Source organism: Hetaerina americana, unplaced genomic scaffold (genome assembly GCF_022747635.1).
Source record: "Hetaerina americana unplaced genomic scaffold, ioHetAmer1.1.p SCAF_4, whole genome shotgun sequence".
NCBI lineage: Eukaryota > Metazoa > Arthropoda > Insecta > Odonata > Calopterygidae > Hetaerina > Hetaerina americana.
In genome coordinates this window covers 105,313,045-105,328,041 of record NW_027286985.1, presented here as the reverse complement: position 1 = coordinate 105,328,041, position 14,997 = coordinate 105,313,045, and the positions used below count along the sequence as shown (strand labels likewise).

General features: G+C 42.1%; 1 protein-coding gene across 1 annotated transcript in view; it reads right to left on the bottom strand.

Annotated features, from left to right (window-relative positions):
• Positions 1 to 14,997, bottom strand: part of LOC139691980 (SEC14-like protein 2) — a 206,855-nt gene that overhangs the window by 173,096 nt on the left and 18,762 nt on the right. The window lies entirely within an intron of this gene.

The window sequence follows — 14,997 nt, the reverse complement described above, 5'->3', positions numbered from 1 at the left end:
AATATTAATGTGTGAGTTCTGTGGAGACACAACGGCGCATTATTAAGAATACGGCATAATCATCTTTTCACTCCTCACCTGGGGGGGGGGGATATTTCTCCTCAATCTCGTGATTGGAGACTATAAATTTCGAATAACCCTCCAGGGGAAATACTCGTGGGTTGGTTCAACGCAGGGACGCACCCAAGATTGTCGTCTTTCCTCTCTCGACAACAGATTGCCTGACGGGATTACCAATACGCGAGAGGGGCGCTTTCTAATGAATGGACGATTCCACCTTGACATTAAACGTGGACACGCTCCGTGGAATTGGAATTGACTTAAAACACGGCATCGAATGAACATTGAAAGAAGACATAACGGTATTTTTTGATAAATAAGTCACTAAATGAGAGCGTGGACTCGGTACTGCCAAAAGTAAAACTCAACACCACTATGTTTTTAATTCGATTGCGATCGAATTTTGATTTGGTTATTCCCTGACTTGCTTCAAGCTATTGACTGTTTTTACTGTACTGTTAATAACCGCACATTTTTATTTTTTGTGGCGATTGTAATTTTTAAATATTGATTGGTTTAACTGTACCTTACCTACCTAACTAAATCGCCAAATTCCATTGTAATATATTAAAAAATTAAATAAATATTTTAAAGATTTGATTAAACTCTGCATAACATTTTAACAACGAATGAGTTTACATCAGAAATACTGCCACTATTATTTTTTCAATAAATTTGAAAAATAAATTTTAAATTTTCACCTGACGATAACGACTGTACGACGAAATCAATCGTTTTAATAAAATTCAGTGGAACATACATAGTTATTTTATTTTCACAATTCGTCATGAGGTTCTGTAAAATTGAGACAAGTATAATGCATGCATATTTCACAATTATTTTTCTAGAGGATAACTAATAACAAAACCTTTTTACTTTCCCAAGTAAAGGTGCAAGTGCTTCAAATAGTTTCCAAACCGGGACCTTCGAAAGCCAAATTAATTCAAATACTCTTGATTAGTGATATTGCGGTCGTCTTTCTTTAATTAGTGAATGATATACAACAAAAAGGAGCATAGCGCACTTGATTAGTCCGAGTTTGAGTATTCTTTGACCATTTTTAGACACCACAAGGTTGCTCCGGACAGCTATTTCCTCCGAAAATCTTCCCATCTTTTCAAGATTAGGAAAGGATTACAATTTAACGTTTAACGCGGAGTGAGAAATATTTTTTGCGCAAGAAAGAACTTTATTGTGACTTTATTATCTAATTTTCTAAGTTATTTATCATTAAAAAAATAATTAACTGATATTTTATGATCTCATGTAACGGTAAGTTGACACAATACCAATTATATATCGATCAATATTTATTACTAACCGATTATAATGGATGAATAGGAATACAAAATGAAAATATCGGTTTTAATTGCCGGTGTCGGTGGAGTAACCACTTCACCTGCCATCCGAGAGGATTGACTCCCGCCTGGGTGGGTTTCCCTCCATCTTGGGCTTGGGTGTGTTTGTGATTTTGTCTATCGTTATATATATCGTTGTGAAAAGTCCAATAAAAAGGCCAAAAAAGGCTGTTTTCGGATCAGTGCTCAATAAATAAATATTCATTAGTTTCGATAGCCTGTTCTTTCGGTTTGTCGTTCACTGACCGCGTCTTTTCATGCTCCTCTATAAGCATTTTGTATGAAAGAAACTTAAGCAACGACTCACCACTTATTCGCCAATAACTCCAAGGAAATGATTACGAGCTTCATACTACTTGGATGAAGACCTAACAAGTTTGAAAATTAATGCATAAATGCTCCGCATTTTTATATTTATTTTCAATGCGAAGCGAATACGAGATGGAGATTCCCACTGCCAGTCATATTTCTGATATGCTTCCAATCCTGGTGCGGCGCCAGAGATCGGGTTAAATGAGGTGAAACAAAAAACTAACGACACTAGCCCAAAAGTGTTTCTTCCTTTCCCTTCGAGGACACACACTTGAATATCTTCGATTTGAATGCAACAGGTGGTCAAGTATCTTCCAATTGGAGCAATGAACTTTTACAACGGAAACATAGCTGGGGTAATAAAAATTAACTGCGCGTCCAGACAATGGCTCGGCTCGATATTTCCTGCCTCTCTCCTCCCCCCCTCCCTTGCCGCTGCCAGAAAAACAGCATCCCCCGTCGTCTCCACCCTCGCCCGCCCTCGAGGGGTTATTTTCGCACCACTCGACGGAATTTAGCTCCGTCTTCTTCAGAAGATACAGTACTACTCCCTGCTGGTAAAGGTGAGTTGAGGTATGTGAGAGAAAGAGAAGGGGGGGAAGGGGAGAACGGGAGGCGAGGGAGGTGTGAGAGAAAGGGCTGGGGGATAGGAAAGGGATAGGAGAAGCTAGAGAGGAGCGAAGATGGTGAAGGAGTGAGAGGGAGGAGGTGGATTTAATGCACGATCGGAAAAGAAAACAATTCGCTCAACCACACATACTGCAACATACAAGACCTAGGTTTCAATTTACAAAGTCGACATCAACACTTTGTCAAATTTAAAACTCAGGCCACACACCACAAAAATCATGCGGAAGAACAAAGTGTTTTCCTCTCGGATACGAATCGCTTCCACCAAGTGACACTTCAGACCATTCTTATTAGTGAACGACGTTGAGTCCCGGATGTTGTTAGGCCTTGCAAATCCATGTATATGCCATTTCTAAAGTTTTTCATTCTATGGCGTTATCAGATGAGGGAAGGGAAACTAGAACGGACACTGTACCACTGGTTGAAGGGGTTGTTATGATGGGAGGCATGTTCTGGGATGGGGAGACCCGCGGACAGGGAGGAGAGATTTCACGAGGCGTGATGATTTTTTATCCTGAGGCTCAGGGGTGTGGAACATTGGCCTATGTAAAAAGCTGGGCAGAGTTTACAGGCCAGTGCGAGCCAGCGAAAAGAAATTTTGAACTAAGAAATTATCGTGTGAGTGCTCTTTTTATGTGTTCTTATACTGTTTGTTTCTGTCCAAGTTTTTTATTCAACGCTTCCGTGTTACTTCGACGAAATCATATATAAAACACACAAAACAATATAAATAGAGAGCACGTAAAAAGGCATTTCAGGAAGTTTAAGCTTTCGGCCTTCTTCAGGTTAGGCTGGAAGGTTTCAGGGGGATGGAATACGAAATCTTCCTCTCGATTACCACACGTTACACAGGGAATAAACACATTGCCCTTCCGACCTCGAGTGTGAGTGAATTTCAACAAACACACACAATACCTGGACTGGCAACTCAGACGCGGGCAGTTCTGACCTCACCGCAAAAACACGACCTTTCTTTGAGATAACTCCGGTAACATGTAGTTTTGAAATTTTGATTAAATAGTATCGATAATAATTTATGGGTGTCATCACAATTGAAGGCGTCAGGAGTAACTGTGTGACGATTAGGACACGTTCATCGATTCGTATTTGAGCTCTCGCCCTCGGGGTGTTGATCTTTGTGAAGATGCGCAGTTCGTAGGCGAAAACGTACGTGCATCAACCCGGAGCGTGCGTCGGGAGCGCGGAGATCGGGCGCCGGGTAGCGCACCAGCTGACCGACAAACGCGCAGTCGAAGAGATCCCAGCGTGCGGAATGTGACGTAACTCTTACATTCCGCGGGTATCCTTCTTGCTTCTCATTTCGCAACGCCGGCACCGGGACACTCTCTCAGGGAAACCCGTTTTCTTCTCTCCACCGCAGTCGGACAATCGAAGCTCGCGCGGGCACTGACCCATTTCGAGTTGGCCGCCTCGCGGGAGGTGGGAGCCGCAGTGGAACGACACCTCCGCGTCCGTGTTCTCTCGGCTGTACCGGGTGTGCCGAAAGGCGTGCTTCACCACCCGAAGCGAATGGAATAAGAATTGGGGGAGGTGAGGGGGGGCAGAATAGCACCGACCTCGATATTTTTGGGAACCAAGAAGGGAAGGATGGATGGATTGATTTGCCAAAAGGGGATCGAGATGGTGCGAGGGCTAACGTACTGGATTCCCTCCCTGAGCGCCCGGGTTCAAATCCCGGCGGTGTTGAATATTTTTCGGAGGTATCTCGATACCTACTTGAGGTGCTTTGTGGAGGGCACTTTGAGTGAGTACGCTGTCCGTCGGATGGGACGTTAAGGTGCCGGACCCCTTGGCGCCTTTCGTAAAGAGTAGGTTAATGCCGACGCCGGGTTTCTCTCCACCCTTCATCCTTTCCTGTTCATCCTCTATGGTGAAAATGACCTCAACTGTCGGTCGCCTCCCCTAAATACTACTACGACTACTACTGATTTGCCAAACCCAGCATTCAATTTATGATGGGTCAAATTAAAGTAACCAATGGACCGAATCAACAAAGTAATCAAGTTCATATGCTTGCCTATCCATCGAATCAAGAAATTAGTCTCCTTGGGTACTTATTCCATGGGCACACGCTGGTGGCTTAAATCTACTGCGGTGAGGATATTAATAAAAATATCCGTTTGCTCATAACTGATGGACGTTTACACAGCATTGAATAATACACTGAAGGAATTTCGATAGTGAATTGTTTACACACGTTCAAAATGAACTCCTACAGACAATAAGGCAAGAATGACAACAGCATTAAGACTTGATAGCAGCTCAAATCAACCATCGTCAATGGGCGCATGCGAGGTTGGATATGATACACTTCACGAAGAAAAACTTCAACGTGGGTGAATACACCCTCGTGTGCTTTATCGTGTGCCCCTCGCATTATCGATATTTGGGCAGAGCGACTCCTTACGCGGATTTATAGGAAATCGAATTCGCTGTCAAGAAAATTTATGGCGATCATAAAGCAAATCGCTGAATGAGTAACACATTTAGCCGGCAGGCGTCCCCTCCCCCTCGCAAAGTGAAGGGGAACACGTGGGAAGGGTCGTACTGGAGTGCTTTAACCTCGCGAGAATTTACTCTGCTGGCTGCAGAAGCGGAACAAAACATTTTGTAAAGACGGGTTCGTAACGCTAATGTTTTGTTATCCCTAGAGGCGAACTCTTTCGTTTCTCCATTCCCGCCCGCGATGTTTTTATTCAGCGATTTGAAATTTGAAGGCATTTATCAATGCCTAGTTTTGAAATAAATGGTCACAAAGCGGGTCAGCATTGTTTTATGATTGTTTTCGCTCTTTTCCCTACATTGCTGTCGAACGGCTTTATCTACATCCACATGATACCCCGAAATCCGCCGCAAGGGCGTGTGGTGGGGGGTGTTAGGTCACCACCCGTAAAAGATAACAATAACACATGCATAACCAATATAATTATTTTAACCTACTCCCCTAGCGACGTTATACATTCATGGGAAAACATTTTTAACATACATACATGCAAATACATATACTATCAACTAACAGAGCATGCGACTTAGCATTTATTGAAAAATTCCTCATGAATAGACGTGTGAAGGAATGGTAGGCTGCTCCTTTGTACTTGTTAGGCCTCACTGTGGTAACTGCCGAATTTGATGTTTGTAAACGAGAAGGAATAATACATTTCTGAAAAACAAACTATTTACAGTAATTTTTTTAAGAATTCATAAGGAATAATACCCTCCCCGGACTACAACCTTGACGTGGTGGAAGGGCTTGTGCGTTCCGATGACCCCTAGAGCTGTACTGGCGGGAGTAATAAAAATTGCTCCTGGTAGGGTCACCCATGCCAGATAGGTCGAAGGTTAGGAGCCAGACGAAAGGTAGTCCACGCAGCGTCTGTTCCTCAGTGAGGCGGCTGCAATGGCGTCTGACCCCAGTGGGGCGGCCAGTAAGTGATGGTGTCACGTTAAAAACACTATTGAGGAAGGCAACGGGAAACCACCTCAATTATCATTCCTAATATAAATATGATGGACAATGCACAGATTTTGAGTCCTGGCAACCACGGGGCTCGGCCCAATCGGCCGTGTGTCGTGCCCGGCAGCGGGGGAGGCAAGGCTTCCGCGGTCGTCATCCCACGAAACCCTTGCAAGGGAAAACCAGCAGCAGCAGGACAGAAGACGCAGGAGAAGAAGACCAAATTAGTTAGAATAGGAACGTGGAATGTTAGGACAATGATGAGGACGGGGAAATTGGAGAATGTTAAGCGAGAGATGGAATGGGGAAATATAGATATTTTAGGTCTATGCGAGGTGAGATGGAAAGATAGCGGGGATTACTGGAGTGATAAGTATAGAATAATATACAGCGGTGGGGACGAGAGCCAACGAGGGGTTGCCATAGTATTAAATGAAGAGGTAGGAAGAAGCGTAGTCAACATAGAGCAGGTAACGGATAGAATACTACTAGTGGAGATAAAAGCAGAACCGACGAACTTAGTTATTATCCAGGTATACATGCCACCGAGCAACCATAAGGAAGAAGAGGTCGATAGGATATACGATCAGTTAGAGGACATGATTGCATGTGTTCCTGCAGGGAAACATTTGATAGTGATGGGGGATTGGAATGCGACAGTAGGCGAAGGAAGAGATGGTGATGAGGAGGGGGACTACGGTTTAGGCACAAGGAATGACCGCGGGGAGAAAGCAGTTGAGTTCTGCAGGAGACAGGGCTTAGTTATCACCAACACTTGGTTCAGACACCACAAAAGACGCAGGTATACATGGAAAATGCCAGGTGACTCGGGAAGATATCAGCTAGATTATATCCTGGTCAGACACAGGTTTAGGAACAGTGTGATAAATTCCCACAGCTTCCCGGGAGCGGATGCGGACTCAGACCACAATTTAGTTGTTATGAAATGTAGCGTACGTTTTAAAAAGATAAGGCAGGGGTGGCGAGTTAGAAAATGGAACGTAGAAGCATTAAATGGGTTGAAAAGAAAGGAATACAAACAGGCGGTAGAGAAAATCATGGAGGACGGAAAAGAGCTAAGTACTATCGAAGAAAAATGGGAATGTATCAAAAAAGGGTTGTCTAAAGCGGCAAAATACACTATTGGAACCGTTAACGCTAAAAGGACTCGTAAACCATGGATCACGGATGAGATGATTACAAAAATGGATGAGCGGCGAAAATGGAAGAATATAAATACAGAATTAGGCAAAATGAAGTACAAAGAATTGAACAATAAATTAAGGCGGGCAACAAATAAAGCAAAGGAAGCATGGTGGAAGACGCAGTGCGAGGATATGGAAAGTCTGCAGAGGAAGGGGGACATCGGTGCGCTTTACAGCAAAGTTAAATCTTTATCGGGAAGTAAGAAAGGGAGATCAACCATAGCAGTTAGAGATAAGGCCGGTAAGGTAATAGTTGACGCAGGAAAGATCCAAGAGAGATGGAAGGAATATGTAGAAGAACTGTATAGTAAAGAGCTTAGACCAACAAAGTTAGACATTGAAAAGGAACATGACGTAGAAGAAGATAGCTTAGGTCCAGGCATACTAGACAATGAGATAGAAAGGGCATTAAGGGAGATGAAACTAAATAAGGCCGTGGGTGTAGATAACATTCCCGTGGAACTTTTGAAATGCTTAGGAAAATGTGGGAGGAAGAGGCTATATGGGCTGATCCGTAGTATTTATGAGGAGGGAATTTGGCCGGAAGACTTTGTGAGATCTGTTTTAGTTCCTATTCCGAAAAAGGTAAAGGCCACGTCATGTGAGGACTATAGGACAATTAGTTTGATATCCCACGCAGCTAAGGTTGTTCTCAGGATTATAAACAAAAGGATAGAGAGTAGGGCAAATGATTACTTAGGGGATGATCAGTTTGGGTTTAGGAAGGGGAGAGGTACGCGTGATGCCATTGCAGTAATGAGATTATTAATCGAGAGGAATATAGAATACAACCAGGAGGTATTTGCCTGTTTCGTAGATTTCGAAAAAGCGTTTGATAGAGTAAATTGGGAAAAACTAATGAGTGTTATGCAGAAAATAGGAATAGATTGGAGGGAAAGGAGGCTAATCCGCAACCTGAACATGTCTCAGACTGCTCAGGTGCGGGTGGGAAACGGGGAGTCAGGATGGGCAGTGTTAGGAAGGGGTGTAAGGCAGGGTTGCCCATTATCACCGTTGCTGTTCAACCTGTACGCAGAGGAAATGATCAAAGAGGCATGGGAAGAACTGGAGGTAGGAATGAAAGTGGGCGGGGAATTCGTAAAATCAGTTAGGTTTGCTGATGACCAAGCTTTAGTTTGTCAGTCAGCCAAGGGGCTGCAAGCATTGCTTAATGAATTGGAAATTCAGTGCGACAGGTATGGGATGAGAGTCAATATTAATAAAACAAAGGTTATGCGATTTTCTATAAAGAAAAAGGGCAAGCTTAACATTAAAATAGGAGGGCAAAAGCTAGAGCAGGTAGAACAGTATACGTATCTCGGTAGTGTTCTGGACCAACACGGTCAAAGTAGTAGGGACGTAAGGAGAAGAATTGCGCTAGGCAAAGAGGCTTTCACAAGGAGGAGGGAGTTGATGACAGGGACTTTGAGTAAGGATGTTAAGAAGAGACTCGTAAAAACTTTGATATGGAGCGTAGCTATGTACGGAGCGGAAACGTGGTCATTGAAGCAGGAGGATAGACGTAGATTGGAGGCTTTTGAAATGTGGGTGTGGAGAAGAATGGAGAAGGTGAAATGGACAGAGAAGAAAACAAATGAGGAAGTACTTGGTATGGTGGGCGAAGAGAGGGGTTTGTTGGGAGCAATCCTATGGAGGCAGGAAAAGTGGATGAAGGGGGTTTTGACCGGCAGTGGGATGTTGAAGACTGTGATAGAGGGTAGAATGTTGGGCAAAAGAGGAAAGGGAAGGAACAGGATAGGGTTGTTGGACGGGATGAAGGGAGGAAGAAAGTACTCAGAGATGAAGAGGGACCTGATATAGAGTAGGATGATGGATTTTGTGTTTAGTTAGGAGTAATAAAATATTTGTGGTAGTTGTGTCCATCCAAAAACCTACCTTAACCGGTAGATTACTTAAAAAAAAAAAAAAAGGAATAATACATTATGAAATGTTTTTCGGTTTCTTAGTTTTGAATTATATTTTCTTCGACGTTTCGCTGTTTGCTTGTCGCTTCGTTAGGTGCTAACGCCTTTCGCACCTCCCTCCTGGGGATCGAGATGGTGCGGGGGCTAACGTACTGGCTTCCCACGCAGAGGGCGCGGGTTGAAATCTCAGCGGTATTGAATATTTTTCAGAGGTATCTCGATCCCTACTTGAGGTGCTTTGTGGAGGGCACCTTGAGTCAGTACGCCGTCCGTCGGTTGTGACGTTAAACTGCGGACCCCTTGGCGCCTTTCGTAAAGAGTAGGTTAATGCCGACGCCGGGTTTTTCTCCACCCTTCATCCTTTCCTATCCATCTCCTATGGCGCAAATGACCTTAGTTTTCGGTCGCCTCCCCTAAATACTACTACAACCTCCCTCCTGATGATGCTCCATAGGGACGTACTAAAGACGTGTCTGCACCTGATAATGCGACCAGCAAAGAGAGTGAAACGTCGAAAAAAATATAATTAAAAAATAAGAAGTCAAAAAAAACATTCTGAAATTGATTTTTTCACCCTCAAGCCTCGGAGGGGTAGATACAATGAGGGTTGACCAAGAAAAAAGCCTAGGAATCACATTATCATCGTAAATAAAATGAAGAAAGCACGTTGAAAATATCTGCAGATTTGTATTAAGGACACTAGTAGTGTTCGTCAATGAATAATGTGGAAATATTACAGAGGAAAAGTTATGGAGACGTGTAGTTTCACTCTTTCATTAGAACTCATCTGGAACATGCGTTCAGTGTTTCAGATCCTTAGCAGAAGGACCTAATTTCACAGTTAAACAGGGTACCAGGAAAAGCTACCCATTTCATAAAGAATCGCGATGAGCGAATAGAAAGCGTGTCATTACTGCATGGACCCAAATCACATGCACGGCTTAAACTTTTAGGATATTACAAATCATTCGGATTTAGAGCTGATGCATAAAGAATAATTTTAATGCCACCGGATCATCCTGTTTGCCGTGACGGTAAAAGCTGAGGCTCCTCCGTCAATTTGAATTAAGAGATTAAATAAAATGATAGGGAATGCCATTTAGCTACAATATTGTTGTGACTTAATCTAAAGGTTGGTGACGTAACACCCCCTGCCTCTGGTGATTGTGACGGTTTGCAGGGCAAACAGTGCTAACAGGTGGTCCTTTTTGCACAGCGTGCATGCAAAGATTTGTATAAAACGTATCGGTAAAAATGTTTTTCGTGACGTGTACGTGAAGTGCTTAATTCAGACGGTCGGTTAACAGTGAGCATGATCGCAAATATCGTATATTGGCATTGATAAGATGACAGTGTACACCATTGTCACTGAATATTTGGTGATGCGAAAGATTGGCGCTAACCTTGTCCCAAGGGTCTTGACGGATGACCAAGAGCAGAGTTGACTGTCTGCTGGCGAAGACCTTCTGGAACTGCATCACGACGATACCCCAACCCCCTTACTGTCCCGACATGGCACCAGCAGACTATTTCCTATTCCTAAAAGTGAAATCCTCCCTCCCTCAAAGATCATCACCAAGGGGCCCTGAATAATTTCGTCAAAGAAGCTTGCACGCTTGTACCCTCAAGGACCTTCCGGAATCCGCCTGCCTTCGAGTCGTGGAAAAATCGCTGGCAAAAGTGTATTGAAACTCACGGGATGTACTCTGAAGAATTTTGAGGCATTGTAGCAATATCTGAAATAAATATTATTCCGAAAATGTTTCCCGATACTTTTTGTACAACTCTCGTATCTCCGTTGGCAATGAAAATTTTTCTGCTTTAGTAAAGTTACATTATTTTTTGCCAATTATTTGATTTTATCGTTCACAACCTATTCCTCCACATTTATGGCATCGTAGCTGATATTGCTGAGAGCGTGTCGATCACAGGGCATGCCAATCCAATCGCTCTCAGTCACACTCCTTCCAGTTGGTTCGCAGGGTGCAGCGCTGCCTTTTCTTTTCAAACCCCGTCCTCTTCTCCGGCCCCAAACAATCAACTCTCTCCACCGTTTCCCTCTTCGTTCAAGGTTTTCCTTATCAACCGCGTCAACTTTCAAATCCACTAATCTCTGCCTTCTCTTTTCACTCCCCCACTTATAATTTCATAACCCACTATTTTTTTATCATCTTCCAGAATCTGCAATACCGACTCATTGCGTTCGGTAAATTAACCGGAAAAAATGTTTTCGAAAAAGGCAACGTGAATATTTTTCCAGGTCAAAATTTCCACTTTTCTTTTGTAACGGGGAATTTAATAACGAGACCCGTCATATGTCCGTAGAGTGAAAGGGAGAATGATATGGGAACTTTGCGCTTGGACGGAAAAATTTGTAATAAAGGAGAATGCGTGCTACGTATAAGCTAGGGAAAATTTTCCCATTGCGGGCCTTTTTTTCGGCAGTGAAATTAAATTCCATAGTGAAGAGACTTTTTAATCTAAATCTTATGACGGAACATGACGAACGGTCTGTACCTTAATTGAATGAGACTCAGCACAAAATACCTAAAAAGCATTATGTGATTATTCATAGCCAAAAAAATCACTGAAACTTCATGTTTGAGGCAGTAATTTACTGGGGTATAATCAGCGATGTATTACGTACACAATGCATTTGATTTCATTGCATAAGAATAAGGAGAAAAGAACTCCGCTAAAATATTTTATCTCACATTCATGATTGTTTTTCAACAAATTTTGTCACCATCGGGTAACCTGATGATTATTACCGACATCAGAGAGAGTTTCATTGGAAAGCACATTAGGGAATTGCAAACGAAATGGATGTCAAAACTTGGCCGCTTAATCGGGAAAAAATCCTCCAAAGATAAAAAAATATTCTCTTCCATAAATCTAGTGTCACGTTTGGTGGGCCAAGTCAAATCTCTCAATTGAAATGTCGCCGTTTCTCCATTCTCTCGTAATTCGTGCAGCAAAAATAACGCAAGTCCTAAAGAGAAGAACCTCACATTTCATCATGCGCCGGCTCCATTCACGATAGAGAACAGGTTCCCTCTGGCGTAATGCTGGGTATAAGTTTTCGTTTCACACATCATATCTGACTCGAACGCCACTTGCTGACATTTTCATTAATCATTCCTTTACACTTGGACCACTTTTGGATCACAAACGACCGAAAGAAATGACGAAAAAACTTTTACACAACACCGGAGAAGACTGGAGTGGTCCATGACCAGCGAGATATTTTGCGAAATTTGGTATTGCCCTTTGGTGGGGCAACTTGATGAATACTTTCACGTGAAGCGCATGCTCCCGTTCCCGCCCACGTCTCTATGCCGCGACAACACCTGCCAAGGCATCCGGGTTGAGTATGTTGATAGTTGAGATGATCCGAAAATTTGAGTTTGGGGTTGACAGATGAATGAGTTTCCTATAGCTAGGAATTCCGTGGCATTATATGTAGATGTATAAATATTTGTTCTTTTCTCAGACAATCAATAATCAAAATAGCAAAGAATCGAAGTCATAATAGATACAGTAAAGGTATTCGAATTACAGGCCAGGAGGCAGATTAAACGCTACGTAGACATCTGGTAAATTCGCATCAGCATGCCCTTGTGTACAAAGTTTGTGTAAAAAGCAGCGATAACAAGTTTTTTGCCTGTTTGAGAAGACCACCTGAATCGACCTCGCGACGATTCCCCAACTCCCTTACAGTTCCAACTTGGCACCAAAACACCCCAACTTTAACCCAAAAATAATGACCAAAGGATGAAATGGGCAAAACTGCTGTTTGGGTGCGAGAAAGCCATTCTTCAAAGTTACATCTCAAACTTGAGAACACTTGGAAATGGTCCCCTCCCCCAATGAGATTACCGATCACTCTATATTTAAATTTATTGGAGTTGGTCATTTTTTACCGCGGTTTGCTATTTTTTTGTTTTTTTCTTTCAACTTTATTGAAACCGCGGTTTCAAAATAGGTTGAAAGATCATTCGATGAATTTGTGCAAGCAAATTTCATTTGACTCGAGGGTGGATTTTCTGAATTACGAGGGTCATCCGGAAAGTAGTACCCGTTCGTGCCGCATGAAGTGCTGACGACGCGAGTAGCCGCTGGACGAGGTCAGATAGCTTCAGTGGCTTGTCTGCCTTCTCTGAGCCAAGTTGCGTGACGCTAGCATTGCCTGTGTTGTTTCTGTGATTGTTTACAATGTTTAAAAAAATTGAGAACGCCGCCAGTTGTGAAGTGAGGGCAGTGATTAAATTCCTCAATGCAAGAAACGTTCGCCCATGTGATATTCATCGCCAATTAAAGGAGGTGTATGGAGACAATGTAATGGACGAGTCGTCTGTTCGGCGGTGGTGTCGCAACTTCAACATGGGGAGGGGGAACACACACGACGATGAGCGTTCGAGGAGACCGTCTGTCATTACAGACCAACTGGTGAGCTCAGTTGACGAATTCGTGAGGAACGATCGGCGCGTCACAATTGATGACATCTGTGAGCATTTTCCCAATGTTTCTCGAACAATTGTTCATGAAATTGTTAAACACCATCTGCATTATGCAAACATTTGTGCAAGATGGGTCCCTCGCGTATCTCAATGAGCTGGCGGCGAAGGACTATGCAGCAGGAATACAGAAACTTGTCACACGTTATGACAAATGCCTTAATTTGCTTGGAGATTATGTTGAGAAGTAGTTTAAAGTATCCTCTTTCAAATAAAATTTTTTATGTTTGTTAATATTTACTTTTGTGTCTTTATTTCACGAACGGGTACTACTTTCCGGATGACCCTCGTACTTCAACTTTGCGAGAAACCTAATGGCTGCTCAGGGAAAGCAGCTAGCTTTCCCATATGCGCAAAGCGTGAATTTCACACGTTTCAAATCTCAGGCCGTGTTGAGCCCCCGCGCAACAACGTTGAATGGTGTGTTTATACATTACAACGGTGTTCATCCATCGCCTCCATTCGATATTTCATATACGGACTGAGTAATTGACGGTAGGCCTAAAATGTATTAAGAACCAGAGATTTCGAATATTTTATTTGGAGACACCATTCACATTATCAGCAAAAAAGTCTTTGACCTTTTTGAGCTTACCAGAAAACGAGGGAATCGGAGTGACGAAAGAATGCGTGACTCTCCCAGTATCTTAGAGCCGGCATCAAGACCGGTTCCCCACACCTCTTCTTGATAGACAATCTTTTGGTTCGATGTTATTTGTTCATCTATTATCACATCTGTAATTCATTCTAACCCCAGAAGACTGACATTTCAAAAATACTTATTCATGTCTCTGTAGAGTTAATGGAATTAATTAACTGAATCTGTATGTTGTGAATCGCTAATTTACTATTTGAATTCAAATTAAATTACTGTTAATTCTTATCCCCGTAGTGAATGCCCAAGGTATCATAGTAGCGGCAGCAGTATTTAGGTTGTTGGCGTGCATCTACAGCTATGGTCATTTTGCACCACTGTCAAAACGTGTAAAAACTCCAAACAATTTTTATAAATAGACAAATAAATATATGAAAAATATATAAATAAATATATAATAAAATATGAATAAATACATATGTATAATGATATTTACATGAAATTGTATACCATAAATAAATAATGTAAATAGATGAAAAATGATAATGAAAATGTAATGATAAAAAATTTATAAACAGGTTAACTTATTTTCTCGGAAATGTAATGACAGCCAACTAGCTGAAGTTATATTCCTTACGAGACATCTTTACACTTATTTCTTTCATAGTTTTGTTAGCAGTCACAAAATATTTGTTTGGTAGTTGTGTCCATCAAAAAACCTACCTTAACCGGTAGATTACCTTAAAAAAAAAAAATATTTGAAATATCTAATTTAAGAGGAAGATTTTAAGAACTACATGTATCTAATATGATTACATTATTTATTATTGATTACATTATTATTAATAATTGATGATGATGGGGATAATGCTTTTTCTATTTCTCTAGATGTTTCCAAGTCTGTGACCACCCCCTCTGTC